We start from the raw sequence: 24,200 nt of genomic DNA on the forward strand, positions 1-24,200 counted from the left end.
GAGGTGTGAACTGGGTGTGTAAAAGTACCGCTACATGGTGTCTGTTTGTCAATCTGAGTTTGCTTCAGGACCTGTTAAGATTGGTGTGCGCTCTGAATTGCCAGTGAACGGTGTAGACCTAATTCCTAGGGAATGATCTGGAGGGAGTAAAGTGTTTTCATCCCCAATTACGAGATAGAAAAACCTGACTTGTTTCGTAGTCGCGTGAATTTATCTACTAGTTTTTCCACTGTATTTCCAGATTGTGCTGTTACTCGTGCACAAGCCAGAAATTTTCGGACGTCATTGATCTCTCTGATTCCTTTATTGCACCATCGTTTGAACCTTGCAGAGTTTTGTAAGCTTGAGATTGAAACTAAGCTAGATGTTCCTAGTGATGAAGAGACTCCTCCTGCAGAGTTGGTTGCCATTTCCTGAAGACTGGTAGGAAGAGCAGCTCATTTCTATGCAACGCCTCTGACTCGCAACAGAGCTTAAACATTGCATAGAAGCTGCTAATGCGAATATTAAATTGCCACACCGGGGGTAGAGTATTATTGGGACAATGGGTTTTGATGCGGAGATGGAACCCTAGACTAGCTGATGATGCTCTCGCTAGCTGTCAAATAGTGTTGCCCTTTGCTTACCACTCGCACGTCCTAAAGCTGTCACATGAGCATGTTCTTGCAGGTCATTTAGGGATTGCAAAAAACATATTACCGTCTCACGAAAGTATTTTTATTGGCCTGGAGTAAGTCTAGTGTGTCCCGATTTGTGTAAAGCGTGTCCACACATGGTCAATATCGGGTAAACCCAATCAGAAAGTGCCCCAGCCCCACTTACATCCAATACCAGCAATGGGGGGAACCATTTGGAAAGGTTAGTAATTGATTGTGTTGGTCCTTTGCCCAGGTCCAAATCTGGACACCAGTATATCTTGACTATAATGTGTGCTGCAACTCGTTTTTCCTGAGGCTATCCCTCTGCATACTTAAAAGCTAAAAAACTGTAGTTAAAGAACTAGTTAAGTTTCTTTCTACTTTTGGGTTACCTAGAGTCATCCAGACGGACCAAGGGACTAACTTCACTTCAAAGTTGTTTGCGCAGGTTGCAAAAGAGTTAGGTGTTAGTCATGTGCTGTCAAGTGCATATCACCCACAGAGTCAAGGTGATGTGGAACGCTTTCACCAGACTCTTAAGTCAATGTTGCGTGCATATTGTTTTCGAGTTGGTCTAGAGTAAGAATGGGTTGAAGGCTTACCCTTGCTGATGTTTGCCGTCAGAGAAGCAAAACAGGAGTGATTGTCAACTGGGTTCAGTCCAGCAGAACTGGTGTTCGGCCATACTGTGAGGGGTCCTCTTAAACTACTGCAGGAACAATTACTGTCTGCAAATCAAAGCCCAGTGTCAGTGTTGGATTATGTTAGCCGTTTTCGTGAGAAACTTCAAGCCCACGATGTTGCTCAAAGTCACTTGTTAACTGCCCCAGGCTAAAATGAAGACCCATTTTTGACCGCAAAAAGTCTAAGCCGCAGCTTCCAGCCAGGGGATTCTGTATTAGTGTTGCTCCTATTCAGAACGCTCCTTTGCAGGCTAGATTTGCTGGTCCATACTCCATTAAAGAGAAATTGAGTGAAAACCGACTATGTGTTAATACGCCTCTGATCGAAAAGAGAAAGACTAGGGTATGTCATATAAACAATTTTTTCTTAAATAGCATATGTTACTCCCCCTGTCACCCCTAGACACAGAGGGGGACGTAACTGTCACCCCTAGACACAGAGGGGGACATATATATATATATAATATATATATATATATATATATATATAGATATATATATATATATATATATATATAATATATTACAATTAAACCATCAGGAGTTTATATACTGTATAAAATGCCTGTTTTTTCTTTTCTTCGGAAAAATAGTTAATACAGAAAAAAAATGACAGAACAGAACAAAGGGCTCTTGAAACATGTTTTTTTCAAAGTTACTTTTAAATATGTAATTAATGTTGATTAAAAACTTGAATCAGGTTTATAGCCCTACATTTTTTCAGAAAAAAAAATAATAATAATGTGAAAATAGTTCCATTGCAGATAATAATAATAATAATAATAATAATCTATCAGTTGATACAGTTCTCAATTCCCATGCCATTGGCCTAGAAATGAATTTTATTCCTAAAAAGGCTGCTTCAAATAAAAAAAACAAGGCCCTAGTTTATCTCACCGTCTGAGTTTTCACACAGGAAGGATATCTTGGCTCAATCGCATATTGTGCAGAAATGTAAAATTCTTATATCTAAGTGATGACAACATCTCTCACTTTGCTCAGAGTAAGTGATGGCTGGAGCCAGCAGTAAAAAGGTTTCTAAACACGGATGAGGTATGTCCTTCCCTCCTCCCCACTAAATGTGCTGCCAAACTGAAACGGAGAATGGGATGTTTTACAAGTTTGGGAGAGAGGTATAAAAATTCTGGGCATCGTTAACACCACCTCTATGTCGACATGCATTAAGTATTTATACAGTGTGTGCCACAGCGAGTTACAGTTACATGCCAGCGTTTTAGAGAGGGTTATCGTCTTTCTCCCTGCAGAACACAGGCGACAGATATTGCACCCTTATTGTAGTAGAAACATACCCTACTGTAAAAACAGTACAAATATATTTCAGAGACCTGATTCGGACTTTATGAGACTTTATGAGCTGGCTGCCATGGAAACATTTAGCACCTCAAATCCATGCAGGATGACAAAAGGTATGGCACCTTGTTTTAATTAGGACTCAACCTTTATATAGACTCAACATGTGGATCATTAGCCCCATGAAACGCTTTATATCAAGAGAGCAAATTAATTAGTGCAGTCTGGAATACCTGTGACAGACTGTATCCTCTGATGGCAGTCTCATCAGCCAATAAGTAACAGAAGTAACAGGTAGAAAATAATGGTTATATAGGACCAAAGTTTAGAGATTAGAACGCTGTTATTGGACTGAAGTGGCCATGAAAGTGTTCGGACACACTTGAAATGTCAGTGAGTAGAGATAAAGTATAAAAACACAAACTATGTTCCAGTTGTGTCTGCAAACAACTTCACAGTGAAATGTGTCTGATTTTTTTATCATTTCAACTCTAATTAACTTCTTTTTGTGAAATATTTTGATTGAAGTGTGCTTATGTTATCTTCGTATACATTAAATGATTTTATTGAATTTATGAATTTTAAGTTTTTTTTTTCTTTTTTTCAGCAACATTCGGGTGTTTTTAATCATGGCTTGTGTGGCCAGGTTCTTTATGGGAGCATTGCATATAGACTCAGGGACATTTGTGGCATTTTGTCCACTTTTATTGATATAAATAGTGAGGAACAGGAAAGATGCAGGTGATGTTCACAAGCTGGACTCAAACTAGCATTCATACATCTATCTGTTTAAGCCCCAAAAATGACCCCCAAAAGTATCATTACACATTAATCACATTTTTTTTTTTTTTTTTTTTCAAGTCTGAATAGCTTTCTGTGTAGAATAGACTGAAATTAAGTCATTATTCCCTCCAGTGAGCAGTTAACCTAAGAACTGTGAGATGAACTCATGAACTAATCAGTTCAATATGTGAATGAACAGTTTCAGCCTGATTTGTGAGCCGAATCAGCTTGTTCATTGAAACTAGACCAAAATAATTATTTGTTCGTATTATCCGGCTCTCAAATTCAACTCATTGAATCAAAGATCCAGTTGCAATAGTTCACATGTTAACAGCTCACTGGAGAGGAAGATGACTTTGATCCTTTCTGGCTGTTTCTCACACAAACCTATCATATGGCTTCTGAAGACTTGTAATATAACACATGAAAAACAACAGGTTAAGTAAATAATGACAGAATATTCATTTTAATTATAGTATCACGCCTATGTACATGCTCCAATGTGTCCTGACAGAGTACACTCAGGCATGCAGCAGCAAAAAAAAAACAGGTTTACACTCAATATACATACCATGACAAACCCCTATCAGAGCTCATTATTCATCTCACCTAAAATATGATTATTAAAATGTATGTAGTACAACTGAAACCCACCCTTGCAGTCATCAGATGTCAGTAAATATGAAATATTTGACAGGAGGGTGGCAGAGCTGAGCGCTGTTGGGCGTGTTAATGATCGTGCCAGAGCACCGAATGACTCACAGTCTCTGGTTAACTCAGTACAGTCGCTCTACTACAAATGTACGTGCCATGTTTAGACAAAGTGCTTGAGATTGGTGAAACATGGTCACATGCTGCTGTGCCAAAGTGGTGTGCCACCCTGCCCTGTAACACCACATATTATTAGCTGAAATTTTAGAGGGCACCGAAACCTTCCCTTCTGAATTATAGAAGACCATCAGAATGGAGTTTTGATAGGGTCATAAACATGATTGCTACTGGTACATGCATGACGCATCTCAACTGTGTACTGTTGTGTTTTTTCCACTGTGGTTAACTAAGGTGATTTAGCGAAGTGGTTTGCGGTTAGATGAGGCAAGAAGGTTCCTACCTGTGTGAGTCTGCCGATGGCATTCCAGGGCGTCTTCCTTGGGAAAACTGAGCCGCCACACTGATCACATACTAGTGCTTTTTGGTCCAGCTGGAAGAAAGAAGAGTACATAAAGAAAAGAAAAAAGAAAAATCCTGATTTATTTTTATTTCAGATTTAGTTTTACTGCTTCACTTTAAACATATCAGTTAGTTGCCCAGGTTTAATTTCTCACTTGATAATTATAATTTATTATCCTCAAGAGACTGCATGTTATATATTCATAAATCTAGCATGTCTGAAGTTTCCCAAATTGTTCATCACATATGTGGAATATTCCGCCAATAAAGCCATTAAAACATTAATATAAGGAACAAAATCATGAATTCGCAAATGTATAATGTAGAATTATGCATCAACATTTTACATTTTTAAAAGCTGTACACTGAACAAATATCCTTGACAGAAAAGCACTATAAGAAACAGTAGTGTTGATCTGTCAAAGTATAGCCTACTTTTTTAACGCTTAATGTTTAGAAAAATAAAACCATAAATGGAACTGAAAAAAAGAAAATAGAAAAAACTACGCCAAAGGCTGCTGAAATTGTGTTATTTCAAAGTATGAGCTGTTTTTGACATTAAACATCATTCATTTTTCCCCCACACACATCAGCAGGGTAAAATACTGTCCCTTGACAGAATCAAAGAGATGTTCTTATCTACAAGAGCTGGCAGCTTTCTCTTGTCGTGTCTTGATAAAAGACCGTAAACCATAAGCGAGGCAGAACAGACAGGCAAATGTCCTAAAGGATATTAAAGCGCTTTGTATCTTCAGACTGATTTATGACATGTACAATGAGTCTCTTCTTACAAACAACACACTATACCCAATTTTTTTTTTGTTGTTGTTCATAGAGATAACAGTAATAAATGATAATCAAATAACAGGAAAGGTCATATCAGGTTGGCAGACCCTCAGGCAGGTACTGCTCAAGTTTTCCTGTAAAAGCAGATGATTTTGATCAACCATAATTCATTTATCAACACTGAGGTTGTATCTTCAGGGTGAATCTCACAAAGCCTTTCAAGCCATTACCATTACATTAAAATATACTACTAGTTAAAAGTTTGGGGGTCAGTAATATATATATATATATATATATATATATATATATATATTTTTTTTTTTTTTGTATTTATATATATATTTATTTTTTTTTACTAAGGATGGATTTATTTGCTCATTTGTTAAAAAAGTTGTATCTTTTATTTTGTGATGTTTTATTTTTTTGATGGATTATTTTATTTGTTAAAATATTAATATTGTAAATAATTTATTTTTTTTGTTTTTTTTTAAGTGTGAACTTAAGGTTCAAAAGAGCAACATTTATTCGAAACAGGAATCTTTTGTAATATTATAAATGCAGTTAAGGCATTTAAATAAATAAATAAATAAATAAATAAATAATATTTCCCTTCCAATTCTAATACATATTTTACTCTTGAATCTATTTGTAATTATGATTCTCATTAGATTCTAATTACTGTATTGCAAAAAATCACCTTGTCTGGACATGAATAACTGAGCAGTACATCATGCACTACCATTACGTATAAATACATTTAAATAAGTGTATCATGTTTTTTGTTTTGTTTTGTTTTGTTTACATTACGTTAATGAGAAGGAGAACTTTTTTCACATTAATAAATAATGAGAAGGGGTGGGGGTGGCTGCTTGAATTATTCGGAAAATAAGTGTCACAACACACAAAAAAAAAATCTTAATTGGTCCTAAAATAGGCTATGCAAAAAATTCACACCATTAAGACCATCATTAAACATATGAATTACATGCACAGATGGGAAACCATATACAAGGTGTTACAAATGCACGGCACACACACAAAGAAAAGAATTCATTTAACCCAGTTGCAACCAGCGATCCTTAATAAAACTGGACTTAAATAACTGTTCTGATGGCCATCAACCGCTTCAGGGAATCCATCTTATTAATAGTATTAGATCCACTGTGGAGCTGCGGGTCACCATTATGAAGTAGGACAGGATGTTTCCATCACTTCAGAAACACTCTCAATAAACTACACACACTGAACAAGAGAGGAAATGGCCGGCTGATGTTGCTTTTCTGAACAATTCATGAGGGACACGACCTCAAAAGTGAAGTGAACAATGTCTTTGGTTCAACCACACATAGCTTGGACACAACATCTACAACTATGACTTCTGCTAGCAGATTTTTTACCATTTCCTGCAGACTTAAATACCTCAGACTCAAAAAAAAACAAAAAAAAAAAAAACAATAAAATCTAAATGTATATTGACCTTCGGATCATCAAAGTATCTATTTTCACTCAGCTGGCCTATTAAAATGGCTTTATTTATGACTCATTTGTTAAAGCACCCACAAGCTTCGTGAAGTCAGCCAGCTAGTGCCTAAAAATTAGCCTTTTTCCACAGACACTTTCTTCTCATTCTTCTGGACGACAACCATAGCCCTTTTTTAGAATTTAAAAAATGCACTCATTTACAGAATCATTACAAACCACACTCAAAAATACTTTAATGGTGTGACTCATCAGCGCCAGCGTAAATTATGCCTGCGAGAACATTTCTGAGCGCATGAATGAAAATGCAGTGTTTTCCGTTATTTTTGTCTTATTAGCAAAAGATAGTAGCTACAGTTCAGGTCTTGCTTTGAAACCTTGATGGTTGTGTCTCAAAATCTAGTGAGCAACCTACTTAGACAGCTTTTCTGTGAATCACGTGTCATTTCAGCATATCTAATTGGTCCTGTTTTGACGCAGCCATGCACGGTGATACAGGATTCTCTCATACGTCACCTTGCACACATTTCCAAAAGCTTGCTACACATTTAGAAACCAGAAAGCAGATCCCACATTCAATAGGCTTGTGTTCTGTTTCAGACAGCACATTGTTAACTGTACTGTCCCATGAAAAACAGCCCAAACAGCCTCCAGACTGGCTGCAATCACCCTCCATTAAAACACACTTTGTCTGGCATACAAAAATAAGATTTCAATCTCGTGCTGAATACCAAATTAGAGCATTAGAAAACAAGGGCTTCTGCTACTTGGCAACTGTTGGGATGTAAAGCAGCAAAATCCAATGACGGGCCAGAAGATCTAGGGATTTTATGCGCTATAAAGACTGAATTCGATTTTTATTTTTATTTCCCCCTTCCCCAGTTGCAAATTAAAGACTCAAGTTAACAATCATAAATTGTAAATGTTTGGACATCAACACTGAAAATAACGTTATTTATAGCTTGTAATTTGCACCAAGAGTCTGGTTTGAATAATAGGTCACACAATGAAAAAACATCATTAAAAATGGAGGCACAAAGGCGCATAATATTAAAGCAGCTCTATAAATTAAACCCCAGTGGTTTAATGCCCATTAAAAACAGCCCCTTCTGTCAGTCTCTGTGACAAAGTACAAAGAAATGTAATTTATTAGCATGCTGACATCTGTTGGTCTGTGAGGTATGAGTGTTTAAATCCACCTGATAGAGGGTCGAGCAGTGAAAAACAGAATGCACTTTCCACTGAATAAGGTATGATAGGGTCTGAAAACGCTTATAAAAAAAAAAAAAAAAAAAAAAAAAAAAAAAAAAAAAAAAAAAAAAATATATATATATATATAGATATATATATAGATATATATGAATATATATAGATATATATTATATATATACACATAGAGTGGGTATATAAATGAATCACCCCCTTTAAAAAACAAAGGTAGGTCCATAATGTTACTGTAAAGTAGCCTAATGTTAGTGTAATCTATTAACTATGCATAAAACCCATGTTTTTACTTAAGTATCAGTTATGGGTGTCATGCCATGAAATATTTTAATACGACAGACTTTCTATTTAACGTGAATTCAATAAAAGCATTCTAAGTTACTAATTATAACAATTTCATTGTACCGGAAGAGAGCAAAGAAACATTTAGCCTAAATGATCAAAGAATATTTTCACTGATTTTAGTCTAGCTAGAGTTTGAAAGCACTCTCAAAAAACTCCCAGTATAATCACTGAAGCTGTTTTACACTATGAAATGAAATATCTTAACTTACATTCGTACCACACATCTGGCACTTTATTGTTTATGAGAGATTTCGCCAGAGAGCAGAATTCAGTCAAGCCAGCGCGCACTGAACAAAATTGTTTATGTTCAGCGGTGACTTCATCTCGAACGCCTCTGATTGGCCATTGCATTCATAAGATCAACATAATCGTGTGTGATTGGTTTATAATGCACAGCGCATGTGTAAAAACGCGTCTGGCTCAGCGCCAGCCAAAGCACGGATGCAGATTTGAATTTAGCAGTTGGTGATGGGCCGCACTGAATCAAGTATAACAAATATTATTGGGCTATTTTTGGTCTTTTGAAAGCTGCATTCAAAATACACTTGGCTCAAAAATCTGTGATGGGGCACGTGGGATAAGTCTCTGTCTCTACTAACTTTGCACATCTAGACCGAATTGCTCAAGTTCAGTTAAATTTAATGGTGAGCGTTGTGGACTGCAGTCTTCAGGTCATTTCACAGATATTCAATGGGGGTTTTAAGTCTGGGCTCTGAACTGTGCAAGGACATTCATCTTTTTCTCCTTCAACCACTGTGTGCTCAGTTCTGCTGTGTGCTTTGGGTCATTGTCATGTTGGAAGATTTACCTTCTTCCCATCGACAACTTTCTGGAAGAGGACAACATATTTTCCTCAAGAATTTGACTGTATTTTGCCCCATCCATATTTCCTTTTATCCTGACACGTACTCCAGTCCCTGCTGCAGAGAAACCACCTCCATGCTTTACTGTACAGAAGCTGTTATTTGGATGGTGAGCTGTATTGGATTTCCACTAGATACAGTCCACTAGATACAGTCCACTAGATACAGTCAAATATTGGGACATCGACACAATTCTAATCTTTTTGGCTCTATACACCACCACAATGGATTTGAAATGAAACGAACAAGATGTGCTTTAACTGCAGACTTTCAGCTTTAATTTGAGGGTATTTACATCCAAATCAGGTGACGTTGTAGGAATTACAACAGTTTGTATATGTGCCTCCCACTTTTTAAGGGACCAAAAGTAATGGGGAAAATTGGCTGCTCAGCTCTTCCATGGTCAGGTGTGTGTTATTCCCTTATTATTCCATTTACAAGGAGCAGATAAAAGGTCCAGAGTTCATTTCAAATGTTGCTATTTTGCATTTGGAAATCTGTTGCTGTCAAACTCTCAATATGAGATTCAAAGAGCTGTGACTATCAGTGAAGAAGAGCCATCATTAGGCTAAAAACAAACAAAACAAACCCATCAGAGAGATAGCAAAAACATTAGGTGTGGCCAAATCAACTGTTTGGAACATTCTTAAAAAGAAAGAATGCACCGGTGAGCTCAGGCAACACCAAAAGACCCGGAAGACCATGGAAAACAACTGTGGTGGATGACCGAAGAATTCTTTCCCTGGTGAAGAAAACACCCTTCAAAACAGTTGGCCAGATCAAGAACACTCTCCAGGAGGTAGGTGTATGTGTTGTCAAAGTCAACAATCAAGAGAAGAATTAACCAGAGTGAATACAGAGGGTTCACCACAAGATGTAAACCAGTGGTGAGCCGGCAGAAACCAGGAAGGCCAGATTCGAGTTTGACAAACAACATCAAAAAACACAGCATCACAGTTCTGGAACACCAAACTATGGGACAGATGAGACAAACGAATAAACGTGTACCAGAGTGATGGAAAGAGATAAAAAAGAGAAGAGTATGGAGGAAAGGGAAAGGCTGATCCCAAAGCATACCACCTCATGAGTGTGAAGCATGGTGGTGGGGGTAGTGTCATGGAGTGGAAGGATGTATGGCTGCCAAGGAAATGGTTCTTTTGTATTTATTGATGGGGTGTGACTGCTGACCAAAAGCAGGCAGGATGAATTCTGAAAGTGTTTCGGGCAATGTTATCTGCTCCTATTAAGCCAAATTGCTTTCAGAACTAATTGGACGGTGCTTTCACAATGCAGAGGGAAAATGACCCGAGAGCAATACTGCAAAAGCAACCAAAGACGCTTTTATTTAAGGGAAAGACAAGTGGCAATGTTATGCAATGGCCAAGTCAATCACCTGATTCGATGGAATGGACCGATTGCGCAGTATGATGCATCCTTCACTGGCTGAAGACAAAACTGAAGGGCAGGAGTGGGCAGCCATTTATGCCCCAAGAACAAGCAGGAACTGAAGAACACCTTGAGCTAAGTCCCTTGCGCTAATGCATTTCAGTAGAGGCCTGAAGGCAGGAGAACTGCCCAGAACAAGCAGGGATGAAGACAAACCCAGTAGTCTAAGATAGTTAGAGAGTGGTCTAGAGGCCTGCGTAGGCATCATCCAGAAACCCAGCGGTTGGTAGAGGCGTGTAGTTTTCCAGTAATTGACTGCAAAGAATTTGCAACCAAGTATTAAAAAGTGAAAGTTGATTTATGATTGTTAATCTGTCCCAGTACTTTTGGTCCCTTAAAAAAGTGGGAGGCACATATACAAAAACTGTGGTAATTCTACACCGTTCACCTGATTTGGGATGTAAATACCCTCAAATTAAAGCTGAAAGTCTGCAGTTAGTTAACCACACATTCTTGTTCGTTTCATTCCAAATCCATTGTGGTGGTGTATAGAGCCAAACAAGATTAGAATTGTGTCGATTTTGTCCCAATATTTATGGACCTGACTGTATATTGTTTGGTGTTGAGTTCAAATAATTCAATTTTAGTCTCATCTGCCTCAGAATCTTGGAGGTGCATTTTGGCAAAGCTCAGTCATGACTGCATGTGGACTTTCTTGAGGAATGGCTTTTCTCCTGCAACCCTCTCATAAACACCATATTTGTGAAGAATTTGTGATATTGTTGTCACATGCACACAATGACCACTCTTTGTCATAAATTCCTGCAACTGCTTCAGAGTTGCTGTAAACCTCTTGTTCACCTCTCAGACCAGTTTCCTCCAGGCTCTTTCATCCAGTTTGGGGGAGGGACATCCTGATCCAGGGAGGGTCTGTGTTGTACCAAATAACTCCCACTTCTCTAATAATAGACTTCACTGTGCTTCTAGGCATATCCTGACCTGTGTCTCTCCAAAACATTATTCCGGAGATCTATCTTTTTGATGGGTGCCCATAGTTTATTGTTTGCTTCAGTTGCACTACAAAGGACTCTGACAATTCTCCAGGAAGCTCTTTTCATGCTCAAAATGGCCACAGCTGATCACAGTTGAGTTAGCTGAAAAGTCAAATGGCTTTTTGTGCCATTGATTGAGTAATTTTTAGTGCTGTCAAATGATTAATTACATCCAAAATAAAAGTTTTGGTTTTACATAATAGGTATGTTTGTGCACTAATGTAGATTTATTAAATATATGCACACACATGCATGTACATATTTAAGAGGAAAAATATTTTGTAAATTTATAAATATGTAAAATATGTATATACTGTGTATTATATATATATATGTGTGTGTGTGTGTGTGTGTGTGTGTGGTGTGTGTGTGTGTGCCCTTGGTGGTGTGTTTGTGTCACCAGCATATGGAGGTTTAAAATGTATTATGGGAACTTTCATTGTTCTGCGAGCTTTTGCAATTTTGTTTCAAACCCTGTTACCGAAATCTGGGACCCACATTTTCCAGCAATAACGACATTAAAAATTTAATTTTAAAAGAAAAAAAAATTGTATTTACTAAATAAATTTACACTTTAAAATAAAATATACTTAAAATGCAATAAACATATATGGGAGATAAACAGATACACATTTTTGTAAAAGCCTGTCAGTAATGAATGAGTTGAAAATGTAGCCCTAAAATTGGTCAATAAGTCAGTTTACCAAGCTGTGTCAAACAATTTAGAAGGACCATGTACAATGAGTAAACACTAGCAAATAATAAATAATAATAATTATAATAATAAATAATAATAGTAACAGTATATACAAATATAAATAGACTATAATAATTAATTCATAAATAATAACAAATAAATCATATAAAAATTTTATTTTTAAAACAAATTCAAATGACGGATATATTTTTGCATATTTGACGGTTTGGCTACAGTCTGAAGAATCAAGACCTCTGACAGGCCAAAATCCACATTTTAAGAGGGAGGATACAGACATTACTTTCTATGTTAGGTTATTTTTAAATGTTTATCAAACATATTTAGGATGCACTAAGCTACAGCTTAGTATAATGTATTATGGGAAATCATCAGCACCTGTCTGATGTACTCCTGGTAGTAGAACATGCCCTCGGACCCGTAACCTTTTAACACTTCGACCACGGTGGCAGACATCTTGCTCCATCCTCTCCAGCCTGCCTCCAAGGGCCTGCAGTCAACATTTCTGTTTTCTTTCTCTGCATTTTTTGTTTTATTTAGGACTCCGCCAGTGTCCTCCCTCCACCCCGGTGCTCACGCTAGTTTTGGAAAGCAGTGGCTTGGAGAGCAGTCCAAGTTTGATTAAATTTTGGGATTTGGGGTACAGTATGTTCCTGGACACACATCTGCGAGCAATCATAAATGCTCCAGAATGCTGGAAGAACAATTCAGACTGCCGGCAGCTGATGATGTCATCAGCTGCGAGGGAAGAGCTGGCGTATCGCCAAGCTCCGAGCACAGGGGCCTTCTCCCAGACACCAGACAGAGAAAGACAGAGAAAAAAGCGGAAAGAGACATTAAGAGAAAAACATCTTGAAAAGGCTTGGGCTTTTCAGCCCGACAATGCCGCACATGATGAAGATCCGCTCTCGTTTCTGCTTCATGTCGTGCGTGAACAAGTGCGACGGCGGATTACGAGCAGATTTAAATGTGAGAGTAACTGAATATTGTTGCCAGTGTTTATGATATGATTTATAGCAGATTAGGAGGGTTGGATTTAGGGACCAAAATAATAAATCTCTTCCTCTCAGACAGAGAACAAAGAGAATAAAAGAAAGAAGAATTTTCAGTTAATTTGGTGAAGAGAGCTGTCAGAAGCCTTAACAGGACCAGAACAATGCTTGACACAAACGTGTGCTGATGAAGTCAAGAGAGGTGGGCTTCACAAAACCCTCCAGAGAAACGACTATAGACTTTAATCAGACAGATGGACACATGCTCTCTCTCTCTCTCTCCTCTCTCTCTCTCTCACACCCACCACAACACACACAACACCACACACACGGAGTAGGGCACACACAACACACCCCACACACACACACAACACACACACACACACACACACACACACACACACCACACCACACACACACACACACTTTCCTGCGGCCGTCTAAGTGTATTTCCCCTCAACCTTGAAACAGGGACTTTCCTCCTCCTAAAGCACAATTTAGTGTGGGCAACTACTGAGTTCAATAAGCATCAATCACATTGTAGCATCCCTGATACTGAAGCCAGAGCCTGATCGAAAAAAAAAGTTAGTTTTGAAAATCCTGCCCTGCCGATATTTGTTGCTATGTAATTTCTCCATTTTTCCTAATCATGTCCCTTCTCTGTTATCATAAAAGTGACAAAACACTTCAGATTTTTTGATGGGGTATTTAAAAACATTTTTTTTTTGAGTGTATATTATAAGCACTTTTTTGGGGGTGGGGGGGGGGGGTGGCGGAGTGTATGGCATATTTTGTTTGTGTGCATACTGGCTATAACTAAAATATAATAGTCTGTTCATATATAAAGTGGGGTCAAACTTTTCACTAAAAATTGTTATGCTGATAACAGGGAAGGTTTTATGAATTTGAGGAATAAATTGTATGGAACACAATACGTCAATATGGTCTATAAATGTCTTGCATTAGCAATGCTTCAAAGTTTCCATTACTTCATTACTTCAAAAAAAAACAAAACAAAAAAAAAAAACTTTCATGTACCTTCTAATCACTTAAATAAAGTGATGTTCTTCCTCAGTATTTTTATTTCCTTTTTAGGGCTTAATTTGTAAAAACCATGAAACCCTGTGATAATATTTAATGTTTTTTTTATTTTTTGTTTTTTTATAACTTTTATTTTTACATAGACGACCGGTACATACAAGATATATTGTATATATATATATATATATATATCATCTCACATTGTAATTAAAACAAATGTTTTACTTAAAGGTGTTAATAGTCCAAATTGGTATTAAATAGCAGAATTAAATAGCAGAACTGACATTTTATAGAAAAACCCTTGCCTGTAGCACACTCTGTAAAGCAAAGGCTTAAAGGGGAGATCTTTAAAAAGCTTAACAATAACAAATAAAAAAAAAAAAAACAGGATTGATGACAGCTGGACCGCCATAAACCCAAAACACAAAGTCCCCCCCCCACCTCAGCACCCTAAACTCTTCATTTGCAGTCTGCCGTTCTGGTTTTATTTTATGTCGTACGGTTTTATGCAAACGGACCGTTTTTTGATAACCAAAATCTGATGGCAAAAGTTTGAAGTTAATAGCTCCACACATCGGCACAAAACAATATACAAACACATTTCCATAACATGTAACAGCATCATTTCAGCATGATCGCGTTTTATTATGGGTTTGGATGTGTTTATTAAACACCGCGATCCCATCCCCTACCTTAAGCGTGTTTTCCTGTCCTACACCTCCTCATTACAAAGAGAAAAAAAACAACAAGCTGGCAAGATTCACTGTACATACTGTAATAATAATGTTTGGCAACAAGGTGCCCAGACTGGATCTCTGCCAGGCTTGAAATGTTGACAGTTGAGAAACCATACGAGAGCTGGAAAAGGGAAGTGGGAAGAGTGGGGATAACCAAACAACTGCGTCACCAACAGAACGTGCAATGTTCCATCTGTTACAGCAGGTTAAGCGTGTGTTGTGTTGTGGTAACATGGTAGACAAACACAGGGCAACGGGGGGCTGACACTTGTTGCAACAAACAGCGATCACGGTAATCACTTTGTGCAATGACACTTAAATCTATGCTTTCTTCCTTATCGGGACAACATTTTCATTCGTGTGGATCATGGTATTTATGTGAGGCGGGAGGGTTTACCTGAATGTGAGACAGCATCCTTGTGCATCCTCAGTGTCGTAAACTGTCCAGGAACTGCTTTCCGCAGAACTCACAGCCAAAGGTCTTTACTCCACCATGCAACTTCCTGTGGATTAAACATATATTGATAGATTACAAAATTTAAACTAGATAAACAGTAACCTACACCACCTTGAGAGGGGTCAGACCTGGTCATTTTTCTCGACCTTGATGTAGTTAACAAGGTTCGGTAAAAGTAAAACAGATCATTAAAGTAATAGTTATTTATTTCTTTGCCCAGCAAGAATTCAGTTTGAAATGACTGATGGCTGCACCCATGAGTGTGTTACATCGATGTTTCTACTTCACTTAATGTCGTCCAAAAGAAAAGTTTTTAAAGGGCCATGATTAATGTGCGTGAGGTTAGGTTAAAAGGATAGTTCGCCCAAAAATTACAATTCTGTCATTAATTCCTCACCCTCTCTTGTCGTTCCAAACCTGTAAGATCCTTCGCTAATATTCGGAACACAATTAAGATTTTTTTAAAGGAAAAATCCGAGAGCTTTCTGCCATAGCCTGCATAGACAGCAACATAACTACACACGGTTCAAGACCCAGCAAAGGTATTAAGGGCATTATTAAAATAGTCCATTTGTGACATCCAGTGGTTCAACCGTAACATTTTATAAAGCTATGAGAAACATGTTTTGTGCACAAAGAAAACAAAAAATAACCAACGCGCGTTCACAAGGAGTACTACGTATGCATGAGGGTGAGTAATTAATGACAGAAATTTTTCATTTCTTGGGTGAACTATCCCTTTAATTATGTTTGGTTTTTTTAGGTAATATAAAACATGCTTGAAACTTTTTAAAATGCTTTTTGGCATAGTTCATTATATTTATTTTACAGACCATGCAGTTGCAAAGAGGAAATTTTCAGTGCCATATAAATTCCAGAAGACTGTTTGCAGGAGTAATATAGTATAGTGCAACGAGAAGTCTTCTCCGGATTACTTTTATGGTGCGTTTATTGACAGCACAGCTTGAATTATTCGAATGAAGGCCCGATGCAACATTCTCCAAAACATTCCATGTGTGTACAGCGGAAAGCCACAAGAAAAGCATTATTAGTTAAATAAACTATTCACTTTAAGTAAAAAATAACTTAAAAAAAAAAAAAAACACTTTTATGTTAGAAATGCAGCTCTTCATAAATCCACGCTTGATATTTTAACACACCCCTGCGCGCTCATGTGGCTCATAGTTTATTTTGCGATGATACTCTCGACAGGGTGCTGTGAAAGTAGTTTAGGGGCACATACTTTCAAAGACTTCAGGCTCCAAAAACTCGAAATATTCATCAAGCAGGTCTGAATCAATGAGGCTTAATACAGCAAAAGCTCTGTGAATGAAGACCGACAATAGCATATGCCATCATCAATCTGATGCTTAAAATAAACCTAGACCTGGATCAAGAAAAACGCAACTTCACCTATAAAACCAGCATTCGGAACGGAACTAGCTTCAGCCAGCGCTATGAAATATTTACCATCCAGACATAGTGACCCGGTGGCTTTGAGTGAGAGAAAACATTTATGGCTTTGTTTTTATCACAAAATTAAACAGAGAAAGGGTACACAAAGTACCAGTACAAATATAAACACACCATTTCAATGAAGTAGCTACAGCCGTGAGTAAACCATAAGGCTTAAAATCACATCAAAGTTAAACATGCCAATTGTCCTTTTAAAATCGGTCCTCTCGCTCTAAATATTAGTTTTAATTAAAAACAGATTAAATGCCTCCTGAAATTACCCCGGCAGTTTGGTAGTAGTTTAACTGAGTCACGCGTCTGTACATATCAACGACTCGTCCCCCAGCCCACTCCTGTTCCTTCCCTTCTCTCGCCCGAATTCCATTTCATGTGAATTCCAGCCACACACACACAGACGAACCGTTGGCGGCAGGTGCGCTGCATCAACGAGCAATCAAAAGCGAACCCGCTGCAGACGTAACCTTTATTCCTGCTATAGAGCCCTTAATTATCACTGCTCTGCAACCGGGGGCGCTGCCAGACATTGCACGGGCTCATTATGAAACAGGGGCATATTATTTTCACCTTGAAAAAAAAGCTATTAAAGCAAAACTCTCGCTACCTGTGACGCCCCCAGGAACGGTCGTGGCAAAATATTTAATACCAGGACATTCTGTTAAAGATCAATCAGAGTAATGGAAGCCGAATTAGCTTTCTATTCGAATTCAAAGAGGGCGGTGTCAAACACCCTCAGGTATACAGTCATTTTTTTTTTGACCAAAGATGTTTGATCAGGTCCATGTGCCAATTCAGGTTGATGGGCGCAGACAGCCATGCGTCATCTGCATTTCACAATCTGTAGCATCTGCTGTGTCGTACCCCTTTGCAGCCACAACACAGGGTCTGAAATAGACCCGCCTGACAGAGCCCAGCCTCCCATAAACAATATCCACTCAACCGCAGTGGACACACTGAGCACCCGCTGTCGGCAGCCAAAAGACGTTATCTACAGATTTGTGTGTTTACTGGAAAAATACTAGTGCTATCTTAACGGATGGCTACCTTGTGGCTCGAAAATTACATTTTATATTATTGTGCAGCTAAGCTTTTGATACACTGTACAATAAGGACACAGCTTTTTAACAGTACCACATTAATGCAGATGGTCGACTACCTGAGGCCTGATTTATAAAGTGTGCAAGTCCAAACCTGACTTCAAATAACCTAACAAATCAATTGGGGCTAAAGGGGTTCCATAAATGACAATTTAAGTTCACCTAATCTCACTAATTTGACCCAGGTTCAATGAGTCAAGATAATTTGATGTGCATGCTATTCTTAAAGCAGCCCTTAATGTCGGACATGGAACAAATCGATCTTCACCACGGCAAACAGTGAATATATTTGTGCTGTTTAATGCATTTAAGACGTTCCTCAGTGCATAACTGACATGGTCACAGGTATAATACACATCTGTAAAAATGTTAAAAGTCATGCAAATATGATATGCATTTTGCTCTCAGGAGTGGGTGAGGTTATTTTTCAATGAAACAGGCTTTAGATTTTTGTGGTTTACTAGTGTGTTTATCTAGATTATTCCCTTTGTTTGCTTTTATATAGCATAAGAATGCTGCTTTTAAAAAGATGTATTTAAAGATGCAAACTACTCTAGTGGGTTTTAATTAGCATGCTAGCCAATATGCTTTGCTTCATCCAATTTAAAGCACTGGCTCCATATCCATCAAAACACCTCTTTTGTCATGATTGCAAGACAATTATTGTCATACCCTACCAAAATGCACTTTTGCATTTTTTTAAGGTCTGAATGTTGTTTTTCATTGTATCGCGCCATGAGCGCTGTGTTTTTAATTTTCAACATTTCTTAATTTAAAAACAACTTAATTTTTCAAATCAAGCTGTGATTTATTTCATCCAGCAGTTATTTTAATGTATGCTGTGTGAACATCCTTAAGTAAAAAAATATCTGATTTGGTCTGATGGATGTCCTTAAAGGGACAGTTCACCCAAAATTCTGTCATCATTTACTCTGTTGCTCTAAACTTGCACAACTTTTCTTTCTTCTGTGGAACACAGAAGATAATATATATATATCTTATTTTGTGTTAACTTTTTACAAGAAGGTTGTAGGTTTGGTGAAGGTGAGTAAATTATGACAGAATTTTCTCTTTAAGAAAGAATAGTACAGTACACCCACCAGCTACCACCAACTAGTCAGGTTTGCATGTCCCTACTACAAACAGCTTACTTTATGATATGAATGCTTAGGATAATCCATAATTGAATATTTACTTTTCATCTAAAAAATTCATTGTGAGTAGCTAATATTAATTTATGTATCGTTTAAACCTGTTTAGCAGTTTGGTTTGCTCCGTAACAAGAGCACACCTTTCAGAAACCTCCTTTTAATCTTATTCCCTCTGTCCACTTGAAAGACACGAAAAGATTGAACAACACTGATCTGAGACGTTGGAGAAATACCTGGTAAAAGGGAACAATGAGAGGAAAATCAATACTACTCATCTCGATCCCAGTCAAAACAACTGTCATTGTCAAAGCAAATCCAAATAGACACAGACATAAAATATCATGACAATTCACTACATTATTTATATAGCCCTAGTTTGAGCTCCAGCAGGCACGTGCACACATAGACATCAAAGGGGACTTAAGCACCTGCCCCTTTTTCTTCCTTGAGAGAAAGTGCCCTTTTTTTATATATATAAATTAATATATGTATTATGTGTGCTTGTGTATGTTTCTGTTTGCGCACAGCTTTCCCTGTCAAGCAAAAAAAAATAATTCTAAAAATATCAGGTCGTCGGGTCAGGAATTGTGTGAGACTCTGTTGATGACTTTCTCCCCTCTGTGTCTCCACACAGCACAGCAGTGTAGAACACATTGATCGGCACATGCACATCACTGACAGGCAGAGAGCTGCAGAAGTGAAGGCCCTCCCTCCCTATCCAGTTGTGTTTATCTTGGTTTGGAGGTGAGTGGGTGATGAAACAAAAGACTAAGCGGACTGTGCCTCGAATTTACAGCTAATTATCCAAAATACAAAAGGCAAATTATAGTTAATTTGTCGTGCTAACATCCATGACTAATGAGCTACCATGTAATAAGTTAGCTAAAATTTAGCTAAGGCAATATATCATGGGCATACAGGCTAACTTAAAGGAGAAATGACAGTTGAATACAATAAAATGAACGTCATCAGAATCACTACATTGATATGCAAATCAGGCATTAAGTAATTAAAATTAGCTAATTTGCATACATTTGACACAAGGCATTGCAGATGAACAGGACAAACACAAATATATAAGCATATCACCACAGAACTTCCCCAGTTATTAGTTAATTACTTACATCAAGAGTATTTTTCCCTTGAAATGTTATGTTTAAATATGCAGCTAGTTTGTTTTGGTTAACTTAGAAAAAAATCTACAGAAGCAAACAGACGAGGGTAGTAGGCTTAAATGGGTCAACGGATGCCCATTTTCCACAAGTTGATATGATTCTTTAGGGTCTTAATGAAAAGTCCGTAACATAGTTTGGTTAAAATTTCTCAATGGTAGTGTTAAAAACTCTTTTTTTTTACCCTGTAAAAAACAGCTCTTTTTAGAGCTAGTCGTTTTTGTAGCATTTTTTTTCCTTTAAATGTAAAATAATCTCTGCTGACCCCGCCCCTCTCTCTTTTGAGCTGCTCTCAGAGACACTGTTTACTTTAGCCGCATTCATTGTGAAACTTTTTTTATGTAGTTTTTATTTATGTAGATCGGGGGCACATTCCCTTCAAAAATGAATGTAATCCATTGAGTCTTCAGTGGCTGAGATGTCAGGAGTAAATGACGACTGCTATGTTCATTATTACAGCCAACAACAGAACACCTGAATCTTGTATTTAGTCTAAGACTCGATGGCTGCTCTGTTAATTCTTCGTCATCAGTTAGGAACCTAAGTGTGCTATTTGAAAGCAATCTTTCTTTTTAAAAGCTAAGTTTCTAGCATTTGTAAAACTTTATTTTTCCATCTCAAAAATATATCTAAATTACAACCTATGCCCTCAATGTCAAATGCAGAAACATTAATTAATGGTTTCATGACCTCAAGGTTAGTTTATTGTAATGCTTTATTGGGTGGTTGTCCTGCACGCTTAATAAACAAACTCCAGCTGGTCCAAAATGCAGCAGCTGGAGTTCTTACTATAACCAGGAAGTATGACCATATTAGCCTGGTTCTGTCAACACTGCACTGGCTCGCTATTAAACATCGTTGCTTATTACTTATAAAGCCCTGAGTGGTTTAGTACCTCAGTATTTGAACAAGCTCTTACTGCATTATACTCCTCCATGTCTGCTGCGTTCTCAATACTTTGGCAATTTGATAATACCTAGAATTTCCAAATCAACTGTGGGCGGCAGATCCTTTTCCTATTTAGTGCCAAAACTCTTGAATAACCTACCTAACATTGTTCGGGAGGCAGACACACTCTATCAGTTTAAATCTAGATTAAAGACCCAGCTCTTTAACCTGGCTTACACATAACACATTTCTAATATTCAAATCCGTTAAAGGATTTTTAGGCTGCATTAATTAGGACAACCGGAACTTTCTATGCTAATATTAGTCTGTTTCTTTCTTATTCAGAGGTCACTGTGGCCACCAGATCTAGTCTGTATACAGATCATTTGGTCACTGCAGTCACCCAGATCCAGTACGTATCCAGCCCAGATGGTGGATAAGCACCTAAAGATAACCTCGACAGCACTGAATGTCAGCGGAGACCAGGACAACTAGAGCCCCAGAGACAGATCCCCTGTAAAGACCTTGTCTACTAGATGGCCACACTGGGACAAGACCACAAGAACAAGTTGAGTCCTCTGCACAATGTGACTTTGCTGCAGCCTGGAATTGAACTGCTGGTTTCGTCTAGCCAAAGGAGAACTGCCCCCCCCGACTGAACCTGGTTTCTCCCAAGGTTTTTTCTCCATTCTGTCACAGATGGAGTTTTGGTTTCTTGTTGCTGTCACCTGTGCCTTGCTTAGTTGGGGACACTTAATATCCAGCGATATCGTCGACTTGATTGCACAGATACTATTTAAACTGTACTGAGCTTGATGATGACATCACTGAATTCAATGATGAACTGCCTTTAACTGAAAATTGATTGTTTACTATTGTCATTTTGCATTATTGACACACTATTTTCCTATTTAATACTGTAAAGTGCTTTGACACAATCTGTATTGTTAAAAGCACTATATAAATAAAGGTGACTTGATTCAGTCGCTTAGGAATCATTCTTGTCTGCATCTGCTCCAGCGGTGGAACAATAGCGGACCGATATAAACGAAACAATATAAATTAAACAATAGCGGTAAGATGCCAGTCCAGTCTGTGCTGAAACGCTACTGTCAATCAAACTATTGTGGGAGGGGCCTCAGGTTTTTTGTGATGTCACACAGACAGGCATCTGAGATCGGCTCGATTTGAGAAAGGGGTAAAGATATTAGTAGATTAAAAAAAAAAAAAAAAGCACTGGGTGGATTTTTATCATTATAGGGTGGTTTTGTACACACACTGCCAAGACATTTCAGTTCAAACTACTTGTAAAAGTGCATGTAGCATCATATGACCCCTTTAAAACAAACACCTTAATGTGTATTTTGGAAATTTCCTTTCCATTAGAGCAAAAGAAAACACGAAAGCAAAATAGACCAAATTCTCAAAACTGAACAGTACATGAAGTGTCCTGCCTTAATAACTTCATAATTTTGATCTCAGGCTCCTCATTTAAAAACTATCCATTTTATTAGTATGTTGTATGCTGACAGATCTTAACAGCCCATCAGTTTGAGTGTGTGTGTGTGTGTGTGTGTGTGTGTGTGTGTGTGTGTGTGTGTGTGTGTGTGTGTGTGTGTGTGTGTGTGTGTGCGTGCATGTTACAGTAAGTGTAATTATAACAACATTGTGAACTGATTATTTTGTAGACATCTGTTGAAAAAGGAAACAACATGAAACAATTGGGAATTATTGTGAGGGAATTAAAATAAATTGATAAGTAAGTCAGAGTTGGTGTTAATAATATTTAACGTTTTGTTTAGAAAAAAAGAAAAAAGAAATATAAGAAGTGCCTTTTTTCCCACTTGAGCCCCTGCCCCTCAAAATGTCTGTGCACGTCTCTGAGCTCCAGTATCTGACAGTGATATACGGATACGGACAGTAACAAAGAATATTAAATAATCCTGAAGTCATATTAACATTAAATCAATCATTATACATGGAAACTGAACTTCTGAAAGCATGTCATGTTAAAACTTAATCTTCTGGTAAATTTCAGGGACACCTGGCCCTGAATGGAAACAGTTCATCAACGAGGTTAGAGGAGAACAAAACCAATCTGTAAAGATGATGGTCCATTTGTCTCTACAGGCCGCTGTTATACATTCCTATTAAAATGCAGGCATTAAAATGTCGACTTTCTCTAAGGAGACAAATTGTCGAGCTGTCTGTTTAAGACAGGGTAAGCGCTTGTGTTTCTGGAGTGCGCCACTGGGACGTGGCTTTGATTAATGGCAGGCCAGAGCTGAGCTGCTAGAGTACCTTTCCCACTGATAGAGCAATTCACGGGGCGGATGTGTGCAATCGGATACTAGAGCACTGCCCAAATTACCAATGAGGCGGCTTTAAAAGGGGAAGTCTTCCCTAAAGCAGTGTGATAAAACCGTATGATGCATGAATGAGAAAATAGAAACACTTCACACAAAACCACAACAAATGTCCATTATCAAGATACGGCAACTGGAACCGTACACAAATGATCATATTTTATGTGCAATGGGAACTTGAAAGGAACTGAAAAGAGCAGGTATTACATTACACACGGTACAAATCTAAAAATATGGCAACAGTAATGTACTTTCTATTTGAAAATAATTACATTTGTAAGTTGTATGAAGTAAATGGCAGTCTAAAAATTTTAAGTCCAATTAGCACAGCTCTACAAGTCACATTATTTACGGTATCATTGAAGAAACCGTTCACTTCCAAAAATGAAAA

At 37.8% G+C, this 24,200-nt stretch overlaps 1 pseudogene; it reads right to left on the reverse strand.

Moving 5' to 3' along the window:
- Positions 1-24,200, reverse strand: part of LOC122147779 — a 55,826-nt pseudogene that overhangs the window by 20,419 nt on the left and 11,207 nt on the right.

This window comes from Cyprinus carpio, chromosome A15, assembly GCF_018340385.1.
Source record: "Cyprinus carpio isolate SPL01 chromosome A15, ASM1834038v1, whole genome shotgun sequence".
Lineage (NCBI taxonomy): Eukaryota > Metazoa > Chordata > Actinopteri > Cypriniformes > Cyprinidae > Cyprinus > Cyprinus carpio.